Below are 23,880 nucleotides of genomic sequence, written 5' to 3' on the forward strand. Positions count from 1 at the left end.
CACCACCATCATCATCATCATCATCATCATCATTAATAGTAATCGTAGTAGCATTTTTCTGCTCTGCATTTGACCTGGAATTGACCATTATCACCATCATCATCATGTCTTCACTGTCATCATCATCATCATTTCTGCTCTGGATTTGATCTGGAATTGATAACCCTAGATTGTTTTTCATTTGATTTCTCTTCCTACTTCTGTCATTATTCCTTAGCCTAAGCCTCAATTCTCTCAGCATCTCCAAATACATTTGTAAAATGTTCATTGTCTCTTACCATCATCCTCATTTTGTATTTCCCATTGTTTCTGGACCACAATTTTGGGAAGGCATCAGTAGCATTTTTAGTGAATCAAGGAGAGGTATTAAAACCTGAATCTCCAAGTCAGAGTGAGAGCTAGGTTATTCTTGATTTAGAGCCATTCTTGACCCAAGTTTATGAAGACAAGAATAGGAACTCAACTGACATCCATTCTCTCGTCAGTACTCCATGTGACTGTTATGAGATCAAATGAGGTCATGTCAAGGTCTTAACTATATGAACAATTCTTTCCAAGTCCTTCTCTTGTAACAAGTCAGAACCTGGCTTAGGTTCATTCTGGCCATGCTCATCTTCTCTAAGAAGGAGTCTCATTGGAGGTAGCTAGGTGGCTTAGTGTATTGAGAGCCAGTCTGGCAGCAAGAGGCCCTGGTTTCAAATATGGCCTTAGATACTTCCTAGCTGTGTCTTATTGCAGAAGGGGTCTCATTGCAGAAAACTCATCTTACTGCTGGGCAGCACTGAATTAAGAAACTAAAAATTCTGAAACTCCTAAGGAAGCCACTAGGTTTGAAAAGTGCATTTCTGATGATTTCTGTTTGGACACTTGTGCATAGGGAAACAACCACAAAACTGAAAAGACAGCCAAGGATTTGAGTTCCAGTTCCAGGTTCTTACTGTCACATATCACATGGAAGCAGCTACCATAGTTACTAGTTGAGAAAGGGCAAGGAAAGTGCCTTCTCCATTCATGAGAGGGGAGAGGCTCAACAAGTTGCAAAGCACAGATTCAGAGAGGAAGAGAGAGCTATAGTGGACATTTTTTTTTCTCTCTTGAAGACCACCAAGTGGAGAGTTCTTCCTACTGAGTGGTCAGTCTTCTCTAATGCAAGCCATCTCAGGTTTATGGGGTAGGAGATGGGGGCAGGAGGTGGTCTTGTTGCCACTGTTTATGCTATCCCATTTATATTTAATGATCCCATAATTAAAATGCCTTTGCCTTAAGTCAACTATGCCATCTGACTACTAAAAATCGATTGACCAGAGAGTGGTTGTGAGCTATAATTTAAGCAGGAATGCAGCCTCATGGATTACTTTGAACATGGAGGACCCAAACTGTAAATGTGATCTGGGGATGTGGGGGAAAGGAGGCCAGAAAGGTCATACACCTACATTGTGTCCCTCAGTAGAATATAAGCTCTTTGAAGATAAGGATTTCTGTTGTTATGTCTCTACTGCCACGTACAATGCTTAGCACATAGTAGGATCTTAAAGAATACTTGCTAGGTGTTCAAAAAATATGCTTCATTTTGCACCCTGGTTCATTAATTTTATTTATTTTGTTTATTACATTAAAATATTCAGTTAACTCCCTCCCTTTCTCCCCTCCCCATTAGAGAAGGCATCATTTGACAAAAAGATACAAGTAACTATGAATAAATATATAATAATTATAAAATATAATAAAATATATTATATGTGATATAACATATATGATGCTGCATCATATATGATAATATATAAGTATAATATATTAATACTATATAATAAAAATATATAATAATTATAAAAAACAAAAAAGGAATACTCGCCAAATGATTGGTTATCATTACCTGTAGTTAAACTAGGAAGCTTTTATATAGCACCATGGGGTTACAGAAAGAAGAACAGCAAAAAACAAATGTTTCTTAAGTACTTATTATTAAGTTTTTTATTATTATTAGGTGCTTACTTAATAATTACTTAACATTTTTATTATATTACTTTATGGTTATATATTACATAATTATATTTTATTATATAGTAACATTGTAATATATTATCTGTATAACATGCATAATAACACTATTATATTACTTAATACTTACTTAACCACCTGGCACTATGCTGGGGGCTGAGAATACATAGACAAAATGAAAGATCAGAGACCAGAAATGCCTGGTGCCACTTCCCAGGAAATCCCTTCAGGGGTAACTCACTTATCAGAACTGGTCTTGAAAGCATTTGCAAAGGAGACTTCCAAAGAACAATGGGGTGACATGTATTTGTCATTTCAAAGGTGGCATCACAATCAGGACCCAATGGGCCAGGCTTAGTCTTTCTAGAGTCATGTTAAAAAAATCATACAGCTACATGGGTTTTCTCTGTCAGATTTATTAAAAGATTTTGAAAAGTAGTGAAAGTTCCACGTGATCTTGCATAAATTTCAACCCAGCCCATTGCAGATTACTGGCCTTACATTCTTTTACATCGTCAGGCAAACCCGGAATTATTTTTCCCTTCCTATCCTAAATTGCTTGATTGAGTAACAGCTGTTTTCTTACCCTGCTTAGGTCTTAATTGACACTAATACGAGGTTTATGTATGCAATTTAAATCCATAAAGTACTTTGGAATGAAAAGTATAATAAACAATCAAATTCATCCACTTCAACTCTGTAAGGTACAGCAGTGGCATAAGCCAATGCTACTCAGTAAACATTATATTATCGTAATTAATGATGCCAGCTGATGTTGTTAGAGGGCTTTAAGGTTTACCAAGCACTTCACCTAGATTATCGCTTTTGAATCTCACAACAACTCAATGAATACTTCGAATATTATTCTCTCCATTTTCCAGATGAGGAATGGAAGACTCAGAGAGATTATAAGAATTTGAGCAAGCTCCCATAGTTAGAATGAATCAGAGGACAGATTTGAACCCAAGTCTGTTTGGCTCTATCCCCTCTGCCATGCTATTTCATTAAATACGTGTCCATTGTTGAGACAATATGGAATAAGATAATGAGGGCAGGATTTGAAATCAGGAATACTAGAATTCAGATCACTCTTCTGACATTTACTAGATCAAGTAACTCCCTGGAATTTTTGTTATTGTACCCAGGCTATGGTGTGTGCAGAAGGAGTTCCCATACCCCAGTTTCCTAGTGGGGTGAATTAGAGACTATATAAAGCACTATAAATACAAACATTTATGTTCTTTTTAAACCTCTACCTTTTGTCTTAGAATTAATACTATATATTGGTTCTAAAACAGAAGAGTGGTAAGAGCTAGACGATGGGAGTGTAAGCTGAAAAATTAATATATAACTCCAAGTATTATATTTAATAATATTTATTAATAATAACTTGAAGTAAAAGGAATAAAAAGGCAAAAGTAAAAGCCTGAATAAAGTCAGCTTTCCCAGCCATGCACAGGGGAAAAGAGAGCGAGAGGGCAGAGTTACAGCAAATGTATTTACAATACGTAAGGATGCTACATGGACAAAGGGAAAAGGATTCTGGGAGATGAAGTCCAAGGGTTCAAGATTTCTAATTACACAGGAGTTAAGTGACTTGCTCAGGGTCACACAGCTAGGAAGTGTCTGAGGTCACATTTGAATCCAGAACCTTCTCTCTCGAGGTAGGACTGGCTTTCAATCCACTGAGCCACCCAGCTGCCCTCTCAAGGTATTTATATTCTACTAGAAGGGAAAGAATACCATAAACTCAAAGGTATCATACAAAGAAAGAAGTGAGAGATACAGACAAAACACTCTACAAAACATCCTTTCATAAACTTGGGGCACCCTCTTCCATAAAAACACATGAAGTCAATGGAAAGAGTAGACACAAAGCTATGTGGCCAAGGCAGCTCAGGTCTATCACTCTGTAGGACTCTTGGATAGCTTTCCTCTTTCTGTGGTGTCCTAAGACTGCCCCCTCTTTGAGTTGTGTGTGCCAGGCTGGTGGTAGACCGGTCAGCTGAGCTCCCTAAGCCTGTTTTCCTCCACAGCTCAACTTCCAACAGCCAAGGCTCATTTCCCCCTTGAATGTATTGTTGATTCTCCTCTCTGCTGGGTTGATTGGCATGAAGAGAGATGAGGCAGGGAAGCTATTGAAGTAATACAGATAGGAGGTGAAGAGGGCATGAACTAGGGCAGTAGCTGTGTGAGCAAAAAGGAGAAGAATATGAAATCTATTTTGTGGGTAGAAACAAGATTTGACAATTGCTCGAATATGTGAGGAAAGTGAGAGTGAGGAGAGAAGGAGACAATGCAGAACAAATGGAGCTAGGGGACTGGATGGAGAGCGACACCTTCAGCAGAAATAGGGAAGTATAGAATAGGGGAGGGTTTGGGGTGGTACATCAGTTTGATATAGTATCCATTACAATTTTCTATGTATTAGGAACCCAAAATCTATATCTGTATATGCCTTGATCTCCAGAATAAGCTTCCATAGATTTATAGAGTCTAAGAGCTAGGAGGAACTTGGGGAAAATATCAAGTTCATTCTACATTTCAAGTCAAGACAATATCCATTTATACACTATGGCACAATCGAATGTAATGGACTTCTCTACTAGAAGCAATGCAATGATCCACGACAAATCTGAAGGATTTGTAGAAAAGAATGCTACCCACATCCAGAGAAAGAACTGTGAGAGCAGAAACACAGAAGAAAAACAACTGCTTGATCACATGGGTCAATGGGGATATGATTGGGGATGTAGACTCTAAGTGATCACTCTACTGCAAATATTAATAATATGGAAAAAGGTCTTGATAAATGATACTTGTAAAACCCAGTGGAATTGCTTGTTGGCTATGGGAGGCGGGAGAGAGGAAGGAAGGGAAAGAACATGAATTATGTAACCATGGAAAAATTTTCTTAATTAATCAATTAAATAAAATTTTTAAAAAGACAATATCTATTTACTCATTGTCTGCTATGAATCAAGTATTGTGTTGAACCACTGGAGATACTAAGAAAGAGGGGAAAAAACCAGTCCTTGATCTCAAGGAGTTTACACTATAATGAATACAGAAGACAACACAAAATCACTCAGTACAAACCAGATCTAAACAGGATAAATTGGAGGTAATTTCAAAAGGAAAGCATTAAGATTAAGAAGAACCAGGAAAGACTTCTTGAAGAAGGAAGGATCATTCAAATCTTGAAGAAAGCTGGAGAAGCCAGCGGGTACAGATGAGAAGGGAAAGAATTCCAGGTATAGGGGACACCCAATAAAAAAAAATCATGATATTGGAATTTGGAGTTTGACGAAGGGACCAATTATGAAGAATTTTAAAAGCCAAAAAGAAAATTTTATATTTGATGTAATAGGACACTGCTGGCACTTATAGAATAGAATGGTACCAAGGGCAGACCTAAGTTTTAGGAAGATCAAATTGACAGTTGAGTAGAAGATAGACTAGAGTGGACAGAGACTAGAGTAGGAAAACCAACCAGAAGGTTATTGCAAAACTCCAGGAAAGCACCAGGTGGTGGCAGTGTCAGAAAATAGAAGGGGCCATATATGTGAGAGATGCTGCTGAAAGTAATATTGACAAAACTTGGCAACATATTGGATATTATCAGTGACGGAGTGAGGAGTCAAAGTGTCACCTGTTGCTAGATTGGGTAACTGCAATGATGCTGGTACTTTCTACTATAATGAAGAAATTCAGAAGAAGGATCAATTTGGGGAAAAGATAATAAATTCCGTTTTGGACATGAGTTTAAGATATCTATGGGATGGCTGCTAGGTGACTCAGTGGCCAGGAGATTGGAGATCCTGGGTTCAAATATGGCCTCAGAGACTTCCTAGCTGTGTGACCCTGGGCAAGTCACTTAACTGCCATTGCTTAACCCTTGCCACTCTTCTGTCTTAGAACCAATACTTAGTATCAATTCTAAGATAAAATCTTAGAATTTTTAAAGGGTTTAAAAAAAAGATGTCTATGGGGCATCCAGTTTCATATGACTAGCAGCACTTGGAGATGCAAAACTAGAAGTTAGAAGAAAGGTAAAGGATGGACAAATAAATCTGAGAATTATCTAAATAGAGATGATAATTTAGCATGTTGGACCTCATAAAATCAATAAGTGGGATAGTATAGAGCAGTGATGGGCAAACTACAGCCCGCAGGCTGGATGCAGCACCTGAAAAGTTCTATCCCACCATACCACATTATTGCTAATCTGATAAATACAATGAGTAGGATACAATACAATGAAACTTCGAAAGAGTTGCCTTAGAAACAGACTGATAGATGAGCATTTCCTTTCCTTTGGCCCCCTCTTTATTTTTATTTATTTTTTTTAGTGGTTTAAATATTTATTTTTTAGAAAAGTTAACATGGTTACATGATTCATGCTCTTACTTTCCCCATCACCCCCTGACCTCCCCCCCCCCATAGCTGATGCGCATTTGCACTGGTTTTAACATGTGTCATTGATCAAGACCTATTTCCAAATTGTTGATAATTGCATTGGTGTGGTCGTTTAGAGCCTACATCCCAAATCATGTCTGCCTCAACCCCTGTGTTCAAGCAGTTGCCCCTCTTCTGTGTTTTCTCTCCTGCAGTTCTTCCTCTGAATGTGGGTAGCGTTCTTTTCCATAAATCCCTCAGAATTGTCCTGGGTCATTGCACTGCTGCAAGTACAGAAGTCCATTACATTCTATTTTACCACAGTATAACAGTCTCTGTGTACAATGTTCTTCTGGTTCTGCTCCTTTCACTCTGCATCAGTTCCTGGAGGTCTTTCCAGTTCACTTGGAATTCCTCCAGTTTATTATTCCTTTTAGCACAATAGTATTCCATCACCAACATATACCACAATTTATTCAGCCATTCCCCAATTGAAGGGCATACCCTCGTTTTCCAGTTTTTTGCCACCACAAAAAGCGCAGCTATAAATATTTTTGTGCAAGTCTGTTTATCTGTGATCTCTTTGGGGTACAACCTCAATAATGGTATGGCTGGATCAAAGGGCAGGCATTCTTTTATAGCCCTTTGAGCATAGTTCCAAATTGCCATCCAGACTGGTTGGATCAGTTCACAACTCCACCAACAGTGCATTAATGTCCCAATTTTGCCACATCCCCTCCAACATTCATTACTCTCCCCTTCTTTCATTTTAGCCAATCTGCTAGGTGTGAGGTGATACCTCAGAGTTGTTTTGATTTGCATTTCTCTAATTATTAGAGATTTAGAACACTTTCTCATGTGCTTATGGATAATTTTGATTTCTTTATCTGAAAATTGCCTATTCGTGTCCCTTACCCATTTGTCAATTGGGGAATGGCTTGATTTTTTATACAATTGATTTAACTCCTTGTATATTTGAGTAATTAGACTCCTGTCAGAATTTTTTGTAAGATTTTTTTCCCAATTTGTTGTTTCCCTTCTGATTTTGGCTGCATTGTTTTTGTTTGTACAGAAGGTTTTTAGTTTAATATAATCAAAATCATTTATTTTACATTTTGTAATTTTATCTAACTCTTGCTTGTTTTTAAAATCTTTCCTTTCCCAGAGATCTGAAAAGTATACTATTCTGTGTTCACTTAACTTGTTTATAGTTTCCCTCTTTATATTCAGGTCATTCACCCATTCTGAATTTATCTTGGTGTAGGGTGTGAGATGTTGATCTAAGCCTAATCTCTCTCATATTGTTTTCCAAATTTCCCAGCAGTTTTTGTCAAATAGTGGATTTTTGTCCCAAAAGTTGAGCTTTTTGGATTTATCATACACTGTCTTGCTGACGTCACTTAGCCCAAGTCTATTCCACTGATCCTCCCTTCTGCCTCTTAGCCAGTACCATACTGTTTTGATGACCGCTGCTTTATTGTATAGTTTAATATCTGGTACTGCTAGGCCACCTTCCTTCACATTTCTTTTTCATTATTTCTCTTGATATTCTTGATCTTTTGTTATTCCATATGAATTTTGTTATAGTTTTTTCTAATTCAGTAAAAAAGTTTTTTTGGTAGTTTGATAGGTATGGCGCTAAATAGGTAAATTAATTTGGGTAGAATTGTCATTTTTATTATGTTAGCTCGTCCTACCCATGAGCAATCAATGTTTTTCCAATTGTTTAGATCTAGTTTTAATTGTTTGGAAAGTGTTTTGTAGTTGTTTTCATATAATTCCTGTGTTTGTTTTGGTAGATAGATTCCTAAGTATTTTATATTGTCTAGGGTGATTTTAAATGGTGTTTCTCTTTCTACCTCTTGCTGCTGTGATGGATTGGACATATATAGAAATGCTGATGATTTATGTGCATTTATTTTGTATCCTGCAACTTTGCTAAAGTTGTTGATTATTTCTACAAGCTTCTTAGTTGATTCTCTAGAATTTTTTAAGTAGACCGTCATGTCATCTGCAAAAAGTGATAGCTTAGTCTCCTCCTTGCCTATTTTGATACCTTCAATTTCTTTTTCTTCTCTAATTGCTACTGCTAGTGTTTCTAGTACAATGTTACATAATAGAGGTGATAATGGGCATCCTTGTTTCACTCCTGATCTTATTGGGAAGGCTTCTAATTTATCCCCATTGCATATGATGCTTGTTGATGGTTTTAGGTATATACTGTTTATTATTTTTAGGAAGGGTCCTTCTATTCCTATACTTTCCAGTGTTTTCAATAGGAATGGGTGCTGTATTTTGTCAAAGGCTTTTTCAGCATCTATTGAGATAATCATGTGATTTTTGTTTGTTATATTGTTGATATGGTCAATTATGTGGATGGTTTTCCTAACGTTGAACCATCCTTGCATTCCTGGTATAAATCCCACCTGATCATGATGGATAACCCTCTTGATCACTTGCTGGAGTCTCTTTGCTAGTATTGTATTTAAGATTTTTGCATCTATGTTCATTAGGGAGATTGGTCTGTAGTTTTCTTTCTCTGTTTTTGATCTCCCTGGCTTTGGAATCAGTACCATATTTGTGTCATAAAAGGAATTTGGTAGAATTCCTTCTTTGCTTATTATATCAAATAATTTGTATAGTACTGGGATTAGTTGCTCTTTGAAGATTTGATAGAATTCACTTGTGAATCCATCAGGCCTTGGCAATTTTTTCTTAGGGAGTTCTTTGATGGCTCATTCAATTTCTTTTTCTAATATGGTTTATTTAGGTATTCTATTTCTTCTGCTGTTAATCTAGGCAATTTATATTTTTGTAAATATTCATCCATATCACCTAGATTGCTATATTTATTGCCATATAATTGGACAAAATAGTTTTTAATGATTGCCTTAATTTCCCCTTCATTAGAGTTGAGGTCTCCCTTTTCATCTTTGATACTGTCAATTTGGTTTTCTTCTTTCCTTTTTTTTATTAGATTGATGAGTACTTTGCTAATTTTATCTGTTTTTTCAAAATACCAGTTTCTAGTCTTATTTATTAATTCAATAGTTCTTTTACTTTTGATTTTATTAATTTCTCCCTTGATTTTTAGTATTTCTAATTTAGTTTTCATCTAGGGATTTTTAATTTGCTCGCTTTCTAGTTTTTTTTTAAGTTGCATGCCCAATTCATTAATTTCTGCCCTCCCTAATTTTTTAATATATGCACTCAAGGATATAAATTTCCCCCTGAGTACTGCCTTAGCTGCATCCCACAGAGTTTGGTAGGATGTCTCATCATTGTCATTGTCTTCAATGAAATTGTTGATTGCTTCTATGATTTCTTCTTTGACTAACTGGTTTTGGAGAATTATATTATTTAATTTCCAATTAGTTTTTGATTTACCTGTCCAGGTGCCCTTACTAATTATTATTTTTATTGCATTATGATCTAAAAAGGTTACATTTATTATTTCTGCTCTTTTGCATTTGTTTGCAATGTTTCTATGCCCTATTACATGGTCAATCTTTGTGAATGTACCATGTGCAGCTGAAAAGAAGGTGTATTCCTTTTTGTCCCTGGCCCCCTCTTTAAAAAGTTTGCCCATCACTAGTATAGAGGAAGAAGAGGAAAGGGCCCAAGAGAAGATGTGAGGAATACTTGCAGTTAGAGGGCATGAGTTAGATGAAGATCCAAGAGTGGAAACTGAACAGAGATAGTCAGGCAGGTCAGAGGATAATCATGAGAGACTATTGTCATGGAAACCTAGAAAGAAAAGTGTATGAAGTTGGGACATCTAGGTAGCATTTCATAGCTGTGTGACCTTGAGCAAGTCACTTAACCCTGATTTCCTAGCCTTTACCCCTCTTCTATCTTAGAATTGGTACCAAGACAAAAAATAAGAGTTTTTTTAAAAAGAATATATGAAGTGGAAGAAGGTGATCAACAAGTGTCAAAGAAGAATAAGGATTGACTTAATATGAGATTTAGTGATTAGGAAATCAGTGATAACTTTGGAGAGAGCAGTTTCAGTTCTGTGATATGGTCAGAAGTCAGAATACAAAGAGTTAAAAAGGAAGTGAGAAGAAAGGAAGTGAAGACTTTGACTGTAGCTTTTCTATGTTGTCTTCTGAGTTTTGCTCTTCCCTGCCATCAGAGCAGATTTTTATGGTCAGGGTTTTTTATTATTCATTCATTTTTCCAGTCTATTTCTTGATTTTGACCACCATGTTAAAGATGAGCTCCGATCACTTGGAAATGGAGAGGCATTGTCTCAAGCTTCAAGCTTTTTACATGATATTTTCAGAGCTAGTTCTAGGGATCTGTGAGTTTTCTGTGCTTCCAAGGTGGTGTGATCCAGAGTTAAATGTAGACCCTGCTCTCATGGTGTGTACTATGATCTTTACCCAGAAAAGGCCTCTGTTGCCTTGTAGCTACCATCATTCTCTCCTTTTTTTAAACCCTTACCTTCCACCTTAAAATCAATACTGTGTCTTGGTTCCAAGGCAGAAAAGTGTTAAGGGCTGGGCAGTGGGAGTTAAGTAATTTACCCAGGGTCACACAGCCAGGAAGTGTTTGAAGTCACATTTGAACCTAGGACCTTCCCTCTCTGGTCCTGGCTCTCAATCCACCGAGCCACCTCACTGCCCCTCTAGTCCTCTTTTCTTGACTCTGAAACTGTGACCAAGTTCCTGCTCTCTTGCAGCCATAAGGGTGAGTATTCCTTTCTACCTTGGGCCTATGACCAAAGCCCCTGTCCCTTGCAACTGACCACAATCACTCTTCTAGACCTAGAACTATGTAGGGGCAATAGAGTTGCCAATCAGTGCCAGTTGCATCCAGTGTCAACAAAAGGTCCCCTGTAGCCTCTTTCTGACTCCCTTCCTATCTCTGGGTTGAGAGCTCCCAAACTGCTGCTGCTACTATTATGGCTACTTCCAAGGCCCATTGTTAATGTTGCCATTACAAGAACATCAGGCTGACCCTTCCCCAGTGTCATAGACCAACCCTGCTGACCTCCTAAGTTGTCTGAGACAGGAAAGATGTTTCACCCTGAACTTTTGTTGTCTCTGCTGTTTCCAAATCTTATTTGAGATGCTATTTTTAAGTCACTTAGAGGGGAATGTTGGAAGAGTAAGTATGGCTGGATTGCTGCTTCTGGTATGCCATCTTGACTCTGCTCTTTCTGCCAATTTATTTATGAGAAATAAATTAGCATGACATGCCCTCGATCACTTTAGAACTCAGAAGGATAAAACTAAGTCTACATCAATGAATCAAATGGCAAGCTAAGGTTGATCCTGTGTGTTTTTTTAATCAACAACTTGTTTTCATGCAAGATGTTAACTAAAAAAAAAAAAACAACGCAGCTTTAAAAGACTGTTTGCCCTTTGATCATAAGGAAAAAGACTTATAACAAGTCTGCGTTCTTTGTAGTGGCAAAAAATTGGAAAATGAGGGGATATCCTTCTATTGCGGAATGGCTGAATAAACTGTGGTATCTGTTGGTGATGGAATACTATTGTGTTCAAAGGAATAATGAACTGAAGGAATTCCATGTGAACTGGAATGACCTCCAGGAAGTGATGCAGAGTGAAAGGAGCAGAACCAGGAGAACCTTATACACAGAGACAGATACACTGGGGTACAATTTTATGTAATGGACTTCTCTACTAGCAGCAGTGCAATGATCCAGGATAATTCTGAGAGACTTATGAGAAAGAGCTCTAGAGGAAGAACAGTGGGAGCAGAAATACAGAAGAAAAACAACTGCTTGATCACATGGGTTGATGGGGATATGATTGGAGATGTAGACTCTAAACCAGTGGTTCCCAAACTTTTTTGGCCTACTGTCCCCCTTTCCAGAAAAAAATATTACTTAGCCCCCTGGAAATTAATTTTTTTTAAATTTTAATAGCAATTAATAGGAAAGATAAATGCACTTGTGGCCATCACTGCTTCCCTGGATCGCTGCAGCACCCACCAGGGGGCGGTAGCACCCACTTTGGGAATCACTGCTCTAAACAATCACTCTAGTGCAAATATCAATAATATAGAAATAGGTCTTGATCAATGACACATGTAAAATCCAGTGGAACTGCTTGTTGGCTATGGGAGTGGGGTGGAAGGAGAGGAGGGAAAGAACATGAATCATGTAACCATGAAAAAATATTCTTACTTAATCAATAAAAAAAAAAAGAAAAGAAAAAAAAGCCCAGAATCAAAGACAGATTCCCCATAGCACATCACTGAGGACCTCTTTTCAAAATGACCAGTTAAAAACTAGACTTTGGGGTTACTTGTTCTATCAGTGCCACATATAGTTCTCCTCTTTTATGAAGAAATCAAGAGCTCTTTTGTCCTGGTGCTCTGCTGAAATATAGGAATGCCAACTGTAAAGCATTTCCTAATTTAATAATATAGTTACTTGAAAGGTTAATCTGTAATGGCCTTTTCTTGATGAAACCATTCTTACTCTTTTTTTTAATCCTTACTTTCTATCTTAGAATCAATAATGTATTGGTTCCAAGGCAGAAGAGTGGTAAGGGGTAGGCAATGAGGGTTGTGACTTGCCCAGAGTCACATAGCTAGGAAGTGTCTGAGGTCAGATTTGAACCTAGGACCTGCCCTCTCTCTAGACCTGGTTCTCAAACTATTGAACCATCTAGCTGTACTCTGCCATGCTCACTCTTAGTGATCCCTCCTTGCCCTTCCAAATGCTGACAAATCATCTCTTTTATAATTTGTTTTAGAATTTTACTAAAGAATTACTAAAGAATGAAGTAAAACACTAGTTCGTAGATGGGGTCTATTTCTCTTTCTCTCTCTATCTTTTTAATAGTATATATAACATTTTCCCTTTTCCAATTCTATATCACTTCTCCATTCTCCAAGATCTTTCAAAAATGTATTAACTGAGAGCATCTCAGCAGACGTAGCTGTTAGCTCTTTCAGCACTCTAGGGTGTAATTAGGAATTAATGACTTGAACTCATTGAGACAACTAAATATTGCCTGACCATCTCCTCACTTACCTTGAGTGTTCACTTCCTGTTAACTATTGTCAGTCCTTATTTCACAACCCAAAAATCATTCTCTTTAGCAAAGAAAATAGAAGGACAAAAGAAGAGTTCAATAATTAAGCCTTCTCACCCTTCTCGTCATCCTACTATTACCTTAAGCATCAATCCATCTTAAAGTTGATTCTCCTCTTATCCATGAAAATGCTAAAAATGACCTACACTATTTATTACCAGCTTTTCAATTCTTTCTGGACTTTGGTCCTCCTAATATTATTCTTACAGAACTATACCACTCATTTTTGTTAATTTTCTGTCATTTGTTCTTGCTTCCATCTTTTGCACATCTTTAAAAATACCTGAACTTATTGAAAAGGTCTTTATGCATCCACATCATTGTCTTTGGACAGCTCTCTCCTTCTACCTCATCAGAATCTTTTCTACTTTCTCTTTAGAACTTTATCCTTGAAAGCTTCCTATTCCTTTTTGACTGACTTACTCTTCAAAAATATTAGACCATTAGATCTTACTTATTCTTTTTCTCAATGCTTAGAAATCAACTCTCCCCAAATTTAAAAGGTATGTCAGACTATTAATCACTTTACCCTCCACCTCTATTACAGATTTTATGATAGCATGGGGTCTTCTTGTCTTCTGGATTCCTAATGCCCATTTTTTCTTTTTTGTTTAGAATGAAGTCCAAAATATTGGGCTATCCTGTCCCTTCTTCCACCATTTGAAAAATGAAATTATTAAAAAGTAGTCACACTTATGAGAAAGAATGCTATCTACATCCAGAGAAAGAACCGTGGAAATAGAAACACAGAAGAAAAACATATGATTGATCACATGGGTTGATGGGGATATGATTGGGGATATAGACTAAGCGATCACCCTAATGCAAATGTTAATAATATGGAAATAGGTCTTGATCAATGACACATGTAAAACCAGTGGAATTACTTGTTGGCTGGGGGGGGCAGGAAGAGGGGAGGGAAAGAACATGAATCATGTAACCATGGGAAAATATTCTAAATTAATTAATTAAATAAAAAGATTTTTTGAAAAAGTAGTCACAAAACTCTTTTATTGGCAAAGAGAAAACTACAGCAAATGGTCTGCCAGCAATATCATATTCCCACAAGTAATGTGAAATATTATTTGTCAGATTTTAAATGGTGACTGTTCTATAACACATCCCACAACAACATTGTTGCTATTATTGTACATAAAGGATTAAATCCTTCTTCATCATCAAATGAGAGCCAATAGTTATGTTGCTGTCATAGAATCAAGGGAGATGTTGTAGATAAGTTGAAAGATTACCATATGTAGCTGTAATTGTTTGCCAGCAAGCCATCTTCCATGAAATCATTTACCACAGCATATACATGGTCCTGATTTGAATTTTCATCAGTCTAAATAAAAATAACTCTTCCATGCTTTTTATGCTCTTCAGAGTATATCATCTTTATTCTCTGGATCCCAGACAAGTCCATCTTCCATTGGAAAGTTAAGCACATTAGAAAGCTAGAAGCATTGAATGACAAGAGTGAGAGGCAGAGAAGTAGTTGCAGCTAGAGTGGAAATTTTGCCCTGTTGGTAAAGTCAGGTTTGTAAGTGAGGCTACAGCCTCAAGTGCTAAAGAATCACTCCTTTACAAAGCTTGTTGTGCTGCTGGGAGGATCTCTGATACCTTCTATGAGTTTTGCCATTAATTTCTACCACCATGTTTCATGCCTCAGATTCTTATATTTCCTCACATGAACATGTATTCTTTTAAAAAAAAAACCTTATCTTCCATCTTTGAATCAATACTATGTATTGGTTGCAAGGCAGAAGAGTGGTCAAGGCTGGGCAATAGGGGTTAAGTGACTTACCCAGGGTCCCACAGCTAGGAAGTATCTGAGGTCAAATTTGAATTCAGGACCTTCTGTCTCTGGGCCTGTCTCTCAATCCACTGAACCACCCAGTTGACCCCATGAACATGTATTCTTGACACACAATTTTACCCCCAATTATTTTCAACAGGTATATCCTCACAGTTTTCAGAGCTGAATTTCAGGAATGTAAAAAAATGACATGAAAATTTCTACCTTGCATCAAAATCACTAAAGAACATTAGTCATACTTTTTTGCATGGTTGTATAAATTCATCTGAGGACATGTGCTTTCATTGTTGACTCTTTTTAGATATTACCTCCTATAAATTATTGGCTTTGTTTATGAAAGAAGGAAGGAAGGAAGGAAGGAAGGAAGGAAGGAAGGAAGGAAGGAAGGAAGGAAGGAAGGAAAGAAGAAAAAAGGAAAGAAGGAAGAAAAGAAGGAAGAAAAGAAGGAAGAAAAGAAGGAAGGAAAGAAGGAAGGAAAGAAGGAAGATTGGTTTATTTGTTTCTGCTCCAACAGTTCTTTTTCTGGATATGGATAGTGTTCTTTCTCATAAGTCCCTCAGAAATGTCTTAGATCAGGGGACAGCTGGGTAGCTCAGTGGATTAAGAGCCAGGCCTAGAGATGGGAGGTCCTAGGTTCAAATCTAACCCCAGACACCTCCTAGCTGTGTGATCCTGGGCAAGTCACTTCACCCCCATTGCCTAGCCCTTACCACTCTTCTGCCTTGGAGCCAATACACAGTATTGACTCCAAGAGGGAAAGTAAGGGTTCAAAAATATGTCTTTGATCATTGCATTGCTGCTAGTAGAGAAGTCCATTACATCCAACTGTGCCACAGTATATCCATTTCTGTGTATAAGGTTCTCCTGGTTCTGCTCCTTTCACTCTGCATCACTTCCTAAAGGTCATTCCAGTTCACATGGAGTTCTTCCAGTTCATTATTCCTTTTAGTATAATAGTATTCCATCACCAACATATACCACAGTTTGTTCAGTCATTCCCCAATTGAAGGGCATCCCCACATTTTCCAATTTTTTGCCACCACAAAGAGCACGGCTATAAATATTTTTGTATGTCTTTTTCCCTATGATCTCTTTGGTGTATAAACCCAGCAGTAATATGGCTGGATCAAAAGGGAGACAGTCTTTTAAAGCCCTTTGGGCATAGTTCCAGAACTTATAACCTCTTGAGATTTCCCATGTTCTATTGGTGTAACTTGAATACATAGGAACTTTTCTTTTGTTCTTTTTTAAACCCTTATTTTCTGTCTTTGAACCAATACTAAATATTGATGCTAAGGCAAAATTGTGGAACGGGCTAGGCAATCAGGGTTAAGTATTTTTCCCAGGGTCAAACAAAGTTCTTCTAGGAAGAAGAAGAACTTTTCCACCCATTGCTTCTCGTTCTGTTCCCAGCTTGAACAGAAGAAGTCTAATCCCTCTCCTATGAAACATTACTTCACTTCTTTTAAGCCAGTTATTATCTTCCTCATCCCCACTCTATCTTCTCTTCTCCAGTTTAAATTTCTCCCCCACCCCCTTTAATGGATCTTTACATGGGAGGATCTTGAGATCCTTCATTATCCTGGCTGCCTTCCTCAGGATGCTCTCTATTTTAGAAACATCCTTCCTAAACTGAATTGACCAGAACTGAATATAGCATTCTACATGTGATGTGGTCAGAAGGTAGGACTCCTACTTCTTTATTTATGGACCCTACATCCGCATACGATATCATCTAAAGGATTCTGTCACCTAAAATTACACCTAATTCTACATGTATTCATTAAGCACCAACAAGTTGACAGACTCTGTACTAGGCAATGGAGAGACAAATTCAAAAATGAAACAGTTCCTGTATTCAAAGAGCTTACATTCTATTGGTGTGCATGGACACATATAAGTAAATTTCACAATATATACATGCACACTGTATGTTTATCTGTGTGCATATATGTATATGTGCATATACACATGTATATGCACACTATATAAATACATACCATGGATATATTACATGTCTTATATGTATATTTGTGTGTTTACACACACCAAAAAACCCCACCTAATTTCTAGATGGAAGTGTTCGTAATTGAGGGAAATCAGGAAAAATTTCTTGTGAGCTAGAGCTTGAAGTAAGCTTGGGGTTCCAAGAGGCAGACGTAAGCAGGAAAAACATATCAGGTTTAGGAGAAACTTGGACAGAAGAACAGAGATTGGAGGGAGGAGGGAGCGTATTTTATCATTTATGGAGAATAGTAAGTACACCGTATTGGTTAGAATTTTAAGTGTGTGGAGGGAATCAATGAAAATTCAATTTGTTTAGAATAATATTGTAAAAGGCTTTAAATGCCAAAAAGGAGTTTGTATTCTAGAGACATTTAGGAGACATTGAAGCATCTTAAGCAGAGAGCAACAAAAAAGAGACAAGAATGAAAGAGTTTTCTCCTTGAGAGCATGGAAGACACTTGATTTCCTTAAATACATTCATGTGGGGAAAACCAGTACAAAACCAAAAGTCTCTATCTTCTAGGCAGTATCCACTAGATGGCGCATTTTCATCTTTATTCTGCAATTGAGGCACCATTGTGGAAGAAATCATTCTGGGAATGTACTCATGGAATCTCAGCTTTTTAAAAGAGCTAAGAAACCATTTAGTCTACCAAATTCCTGAATAACTCCCTCTACATCATCCCAGAGAAATAGATCCAAGCCTTTGTTTGATGACTGGACTTCTTGCTATTTCTCACACACGACACTTCATCTCATCTTTATGCCTTTGCATTGGCCATTCCCCATGGCCAAGAATGCCCACCCTTGTCACCTCAGCTTCATAGAATCCTAGATTCCTTCAAATCTTGGCTCAGACATCATCTTCTATATGGAGACTTTCCACAACCCCTCTGCAGAAAGTACTTTCTTCCCTTACCACTATACTCTCCAGAAAGATCACCTTGTTTTTATCTTGTTCAAGAGATAGAGAGATGGGGTGGATGTTCCAAAATGGATAGAGACCGTTTTAAACTTGCAAAAATGTAGCTCCAAATCTTGATTCTGGATATATAATCCTAGGCAAGTCATTTAACTTCTCAGTGTTCCAGATTAGTCTTAGTCACACTCAGATGACAACAGGGACCACTAATCCATATGTAAGGGTCACTTCTATGGCATATTGACTTAGTTTTAAAATGTAATGTTTTCTATGTTTTGCTGTATTTTTATTTATTTTCTCAAATAGTTCCCATTTATGGTTTAATGTGGTTTTAGTCACAGCTGTGTATTTGATGCCCCTGCTTGTGGATTTTAAAATTAATATCCAATAATTAATATTATATTTAATAAAGTTTTATTAATAATAATTAAAGTAAGAGACCTAGGTATTCAGCCCACTCTCCAGAGCAAAAAAGAAAGAACGAGTCGGAGCTTCAGAACTTATACAAAGGTGACCATGCAAATGTAAACAAAAGGAAAAGCATTCTAGGTAATACAGAGAGGAACTCTGGGCAATGCAGTCTTTAGGAGTTCAAGATTTTCCTACTATACATTCCCCCCTGTGATCCTATTTGGGAGACCAGCTCCCCAAAAGGATCATGAAAACATAATCAACCTAAAAATTGCAATAATTTGTAGATAAAAGGAAAAGAGAACAAAATCAATGATTGCTACATTGACAATAATTTTATATCCATTTTATTTCTTACATGCTCTAAGTAATCTTTCTAAGATGTTAAGTGCAGAAGAATGTGTTAATAGAGAAGGAAAAATCGTTAAACCAAGTCCCAAGTCTAGTCTCTACCTCCTATATCTCTCATATACTAAATTACTATGGGTTGTGTCTCCTACTAGATTATAAACTTCTTAAGGACAGGAATGGTTTTGTTTTTGTATTTATATCCCCAATACCTAAAACAGTGCCTACGTGTAATAGACGCTTAATAAAAGATTATCAATTATGTTATTGATTGTTTGATACATCTAGGATTGTTTTAGGTCTTTTTGGCTATAGTAGTTCATAGTTAATATTATTGAGCTTGCAATCCCCTAAGATGTCCACATTATTGCCATCGCTTTAGTGTTTATAGCAATGATTCTTCAGGTGAGGTCTTAGGGGGTCCTGGGAGTCCCTGATATTTTTTTCAGGGGGTTCCAAAAGTCAAATCCATTTTCATAGAAATATTAGGATGTTTTACATTACTAGTATGGTAAATTTTGATCATTATAGCCCTCATTATCAATAGCTCTTTGAAGAATTCTCAATAATGTTAAAGAATATTAAGGAGTTCTGAGACCAAAAGGCATAAGAACTACTGGTTTATAGCATTCCTTACATCTAAGAGTTTAGTAAAACTGTCCAAAAAGAAAGAAAAAGAAGAGAAATAGGATACTCTGGCATGATTTATTCTTTTATTTAAAAATAAAACCATATCTTCAGTCTTAGAATCAATACTGTGTATTGGTTCCAAAATAGAAGAGTAGTAAGGACAATGGGGGTTACATGACTTTCCCAGGATCATATATCTAGGATGTATCTGAGGCTAGATTTGAACCCAGGACCTCCCCTCTCTAGGCCTGGCTCTCAGTCCACTGAACCACCCAGCTACACCCTTATTGTAATCTATTCCTAATGAAGTCATGCTGTCTTTTAGTTTTTGCTCATGACTCAAGTACCCAAGTTTGCTTGTTTGGCTTTTTGCCTTATTGCTTGTGTCCAGTTCTCTATAAATGTAAGTTAAAATAAGCCCTCAGTTCCCATGTAATTATAGTATACTGGATATAAGGCATTCTTTATTTCATCCCACAAAGACAAAGCAAAGCCCATAAACATGTGAGACCTATCTCTTTCCTTTGGGGATCCCCATCCTCTGACTAAGAATCTTCTTAAAGAGAAATGCACTTGAGTTTGGTGAAGAAGCAACACCTTACCCTCTATCAAGATATTCACCCCAGACTTGGACTATTGCCATAACATTTTGGGCTCCCCCAAAAGCGAATTTTGCACCTGATGGAATTAGAGCATCAACTGTCTTCTAATTGGGTCAAAGACTAGTGAAGGAAAAGGTACAAGTTCCTCCTCTATACTGCGACCCTTTTCTTTGTTTTTTCTCCCACTCCTGGGGACAGATGTTTGCTCCTCTCTTATCTAATAGGAAAGTTAGTGAAGCTCCTCCACTTATCTCAGGAAGACTGGGTTATTCCTATTCCTCTGTTCCTAGTCTTTGTTAGGAAGACCCAAGTTCAAATCTGACCTCAAGTACTTATCATCTGTATAACCCTGGGCAAGTCACTTAACAGCTATCTTCCTCAGTTTCTTCATCTGTAAAATGGAGATATCTCACAGGGTAATTGTTGTGGATCAAGTAAGACTATATTTATAGAAAATGCTTACCACAGTTTCTGGCATGTAGTGGGTACTATATGTATATTTTTAATTTGAACTGTATGGGACAACTTTTATTTCTTTTTTAAAATTTTATTTACTTAATTAATTTAGAATATTTTTTCATGGTTACATGATTCATATTCCTTCCCTCCCTTCCTTTTTCCCCCCTCCCATAGCCAATGAGCAATTCAACTGAGTTTTACTTGTGTCATTGATCAAGATCTTTTTCTATATTATTAATATTTGCAATAGAGTGAGCGTTTAGAGTCTACATCCCCAATCATATCCCCATCGACCCATGTGGTCAAGCAGTTGTTTTTCTTCTGTGTTTCTGCTCCCCCAGTTCTTTTAGTGTTCTTTCTCATAAGTCTAGTGGGTACTATATTAATGCTTATTCCCTTCACCTTTGGGGCATATGGTTCTTTTCCCCCCTTCTTCTTCTTGAGACCATGTCATTTTCCTACAAATTTTGGATGTCATATTTTCTTTAACAATGTTGTTGGGGGGGGGCAGCTAGATGGCTTAGTGGATGGAGACCAGAGGTCCTGGATTCAAACCTAACCTCAGACACTTCCTAACTATGTGATCCTGGGCATGTCCCTTAATCCCATTACTAGTCCTTATTGGTCTTCTGCCTCAGAACCAATACATAAAATTGATTTTAAGATGGAAGGTAAGGGTTTGTTTGTTTTTTTTCTTTTAATGTTTTGTGCAAGGATTTTCCCAATCCATAGCTTTTCCTTTTATTCTTGCTATATGCTGGTGGCCATAGTAAAGAAACTGAGTATGTACCCTAGCTAATAGACTAAAGAAATCCTTGGGCTTCTTTGCTGAAGAACAGGAATAACCAGTAGCTCCAGATTGATCCCAATATATGCCCATGCCCAAGGGCTGTGTAAAAAATGATTGGTGATGCAGGAAGAGCTAGCCTGTCTCAGTAAACTTTATAAAGGAGCAAAGAGAAAAATCTTTCCTTCTTTTTTGTCTTGTAGCTAATGACAGCTCTCCCTTGTACTTCCAGCTGAAAGGGAAGGGATTTTTCCCTCCCCTGACAAGCTGTGGAACTTATAAGTATATCACAATGAAAACATGTGCTATACAGGAGCCAAAGACTAGATCAAGTCTCTGACCGCCTCTTCTGCTTTGTGTACTGTCAGGCGCAGTCATCAGAAGGGACTAATTGACCCTGACCTTGACCTCACTAACCCCATGATTGGAGCAGGTCTTGGGATATCTCTGAAAACTCCTGTTCACTGAACTACTGTTCTGACCAGATGTAGTCACTCTCCAGTCTTTGGCAGTTTTGCAAAACAACTTAACCCTCCCTGTAGTACTCCTCCCTGTTGAAATATATTTAAGCCCTTCCCCATCTGCCTCCCTGGGTACCCTTGCACCCTAGTTCTTTGTGGTGACACCAGATTGCAATCTCTTCGCCTCATAAACTCTTTATTATTGCTACTTTCATAGTTCTTTTTAGTTCAGGTCGACATATTCGGAGGCCCCAGTGAGATTCAAAATTCTTGCCTGGCTGGCTGCCATTTTCAACCTGGGACACTTGGTACCCCCCCAAGGAACCATTTGTTCCAGTTTAGAATCAGCTGGGAGGGTTACTTGGGTATAGGAATTCTTGAATTTCTAAACTCAAATCTCTTTTCAGCTGAGTTCTTGGCTCTTTGATGGAGGGCTTATTAAAAGGTCCATGGGCAATTTTAGGTTCATGTTGACAGATTCCCCCTGAAGGGATAGCTGCAGGCTTATAATGAGGCAACAGGTTCCCTTTCAAGAGATGCCTACCGGTTTATTGTAAATTGAAAATTGGAAAATGAGAGAATGTCCTTCGTTTGGGGAATGGCTGAACAAATTGTGGTATATGCTGGTGATGGAATACTATTGTGCTCAAAGGAATAATAAACTGGAGGAAATCCACGTGAACTAGAAATGACCTCCAGGAATTGATGCAGAGTGAAAGGAGCAGGGAGTACATTGTACACAGAGACTGATACACTGTGGTAAAATCGAATGTAATGGACCTCTGTACCAGCAGCAATAACAAGGACCCAGAGCAAGGCTGAGGGACTTATGAGAAAGAAAACTAGCCACGTTCAGAGGAAGAACTGTGGGAGGAGAAACACAGAAGAAAAACAACTGCTTGAACACATGGGCTGATGGGGATATTATTGGGGATGTAGACTCTAAGCAATCACCCTAGTGCAACTATCAATAATATGGAATTAGTTCTTGATCAATGATACATGTAAAACCCAGTGGAATTGTGCGTTGGCTAAGGGGGGTTAGGGGAGTGGGAAAGAACATGGAACATGTAACTATGGGAAAATATTCAAAATAAAAATAAAAATGAATAAAAAAAACTAAGAGATGGCTACCAGGTACATGTTTTCAAATTATGGATAGTGTACTTGGATAATTGGCAAAATTTAATCAAGTCTGATCCCTAACACTGGCCACAGTAGAGCTTCTTTGATTGCTACAAAATTAATTCTTTGTGGTTTACTCTTGATTCTGCTGGCCCCAAGATCAAGAGCTCTAAATGGGATACATTTTTTCCAATAGTACCTTAAAACAACTTAAAAGGAATCTGAATCTAAATGGTCCTAAAGGCACTATTCAACAACTGAGATTCCATGTGATGCCACATGGAAAAATAGTTCCATGAACAATTGAATTTATTCTGATCTCATCTTAAATTATATCTCTCCTAGTAGGACTAGTTTACTTTGGTTTCATTTAGGGAAGGAGAAATAATATCCTTACTATAAGTCCAAACATTGTAATCTAATGTTAGCTCACTAACGTGCTTGTGGTCTAATAGGCATACGTAACTCTAGCCTGAATAATGGAATTGAATTATTTATTCCTTGGTATCTAAAATACATCATTTTGAGGTATTTTTAAATGTTCATAAAGCTTTCTTTGTTTCCCACTTTTCAATTTGTACTGCCGGTAAAAGTAATATTTATATTTGACAAATCACTGTTTGACCTATTGTTGAAATAATAAATTCCCTTGTGTGTCGGCTGAGGGGGATTAGGGGGTTTTGGGGAAAGGGAAAAAACATGAAACATGTAACTATGGGGAAAATATTCAAAATAAAAACAAAAACATAATTAAAAAAAGAAATAATAAATTCTTAAATCTGAACTTTTGGATTATAATCCAAAAATAAAGAAATGAAAAAAAAAAAGAATGATATAAAT

The sequence above is a fragment of the Gracilinanus agilis genome, chromosome 3 (assembly GCF_016433145.1).
Source record: "Gracilinanus agilis isolate LMUSP501 chromosome 3, AgileGrace, whole genome shotgun sequence".
NCBI classification, from domain to species: domain Eukaryota; kingdom Metazoa; phylum Chordata; class Mammalia; order Didelphimorphia; family Didelphidae; genus Gracilinanus; species Gracilinanus agilis.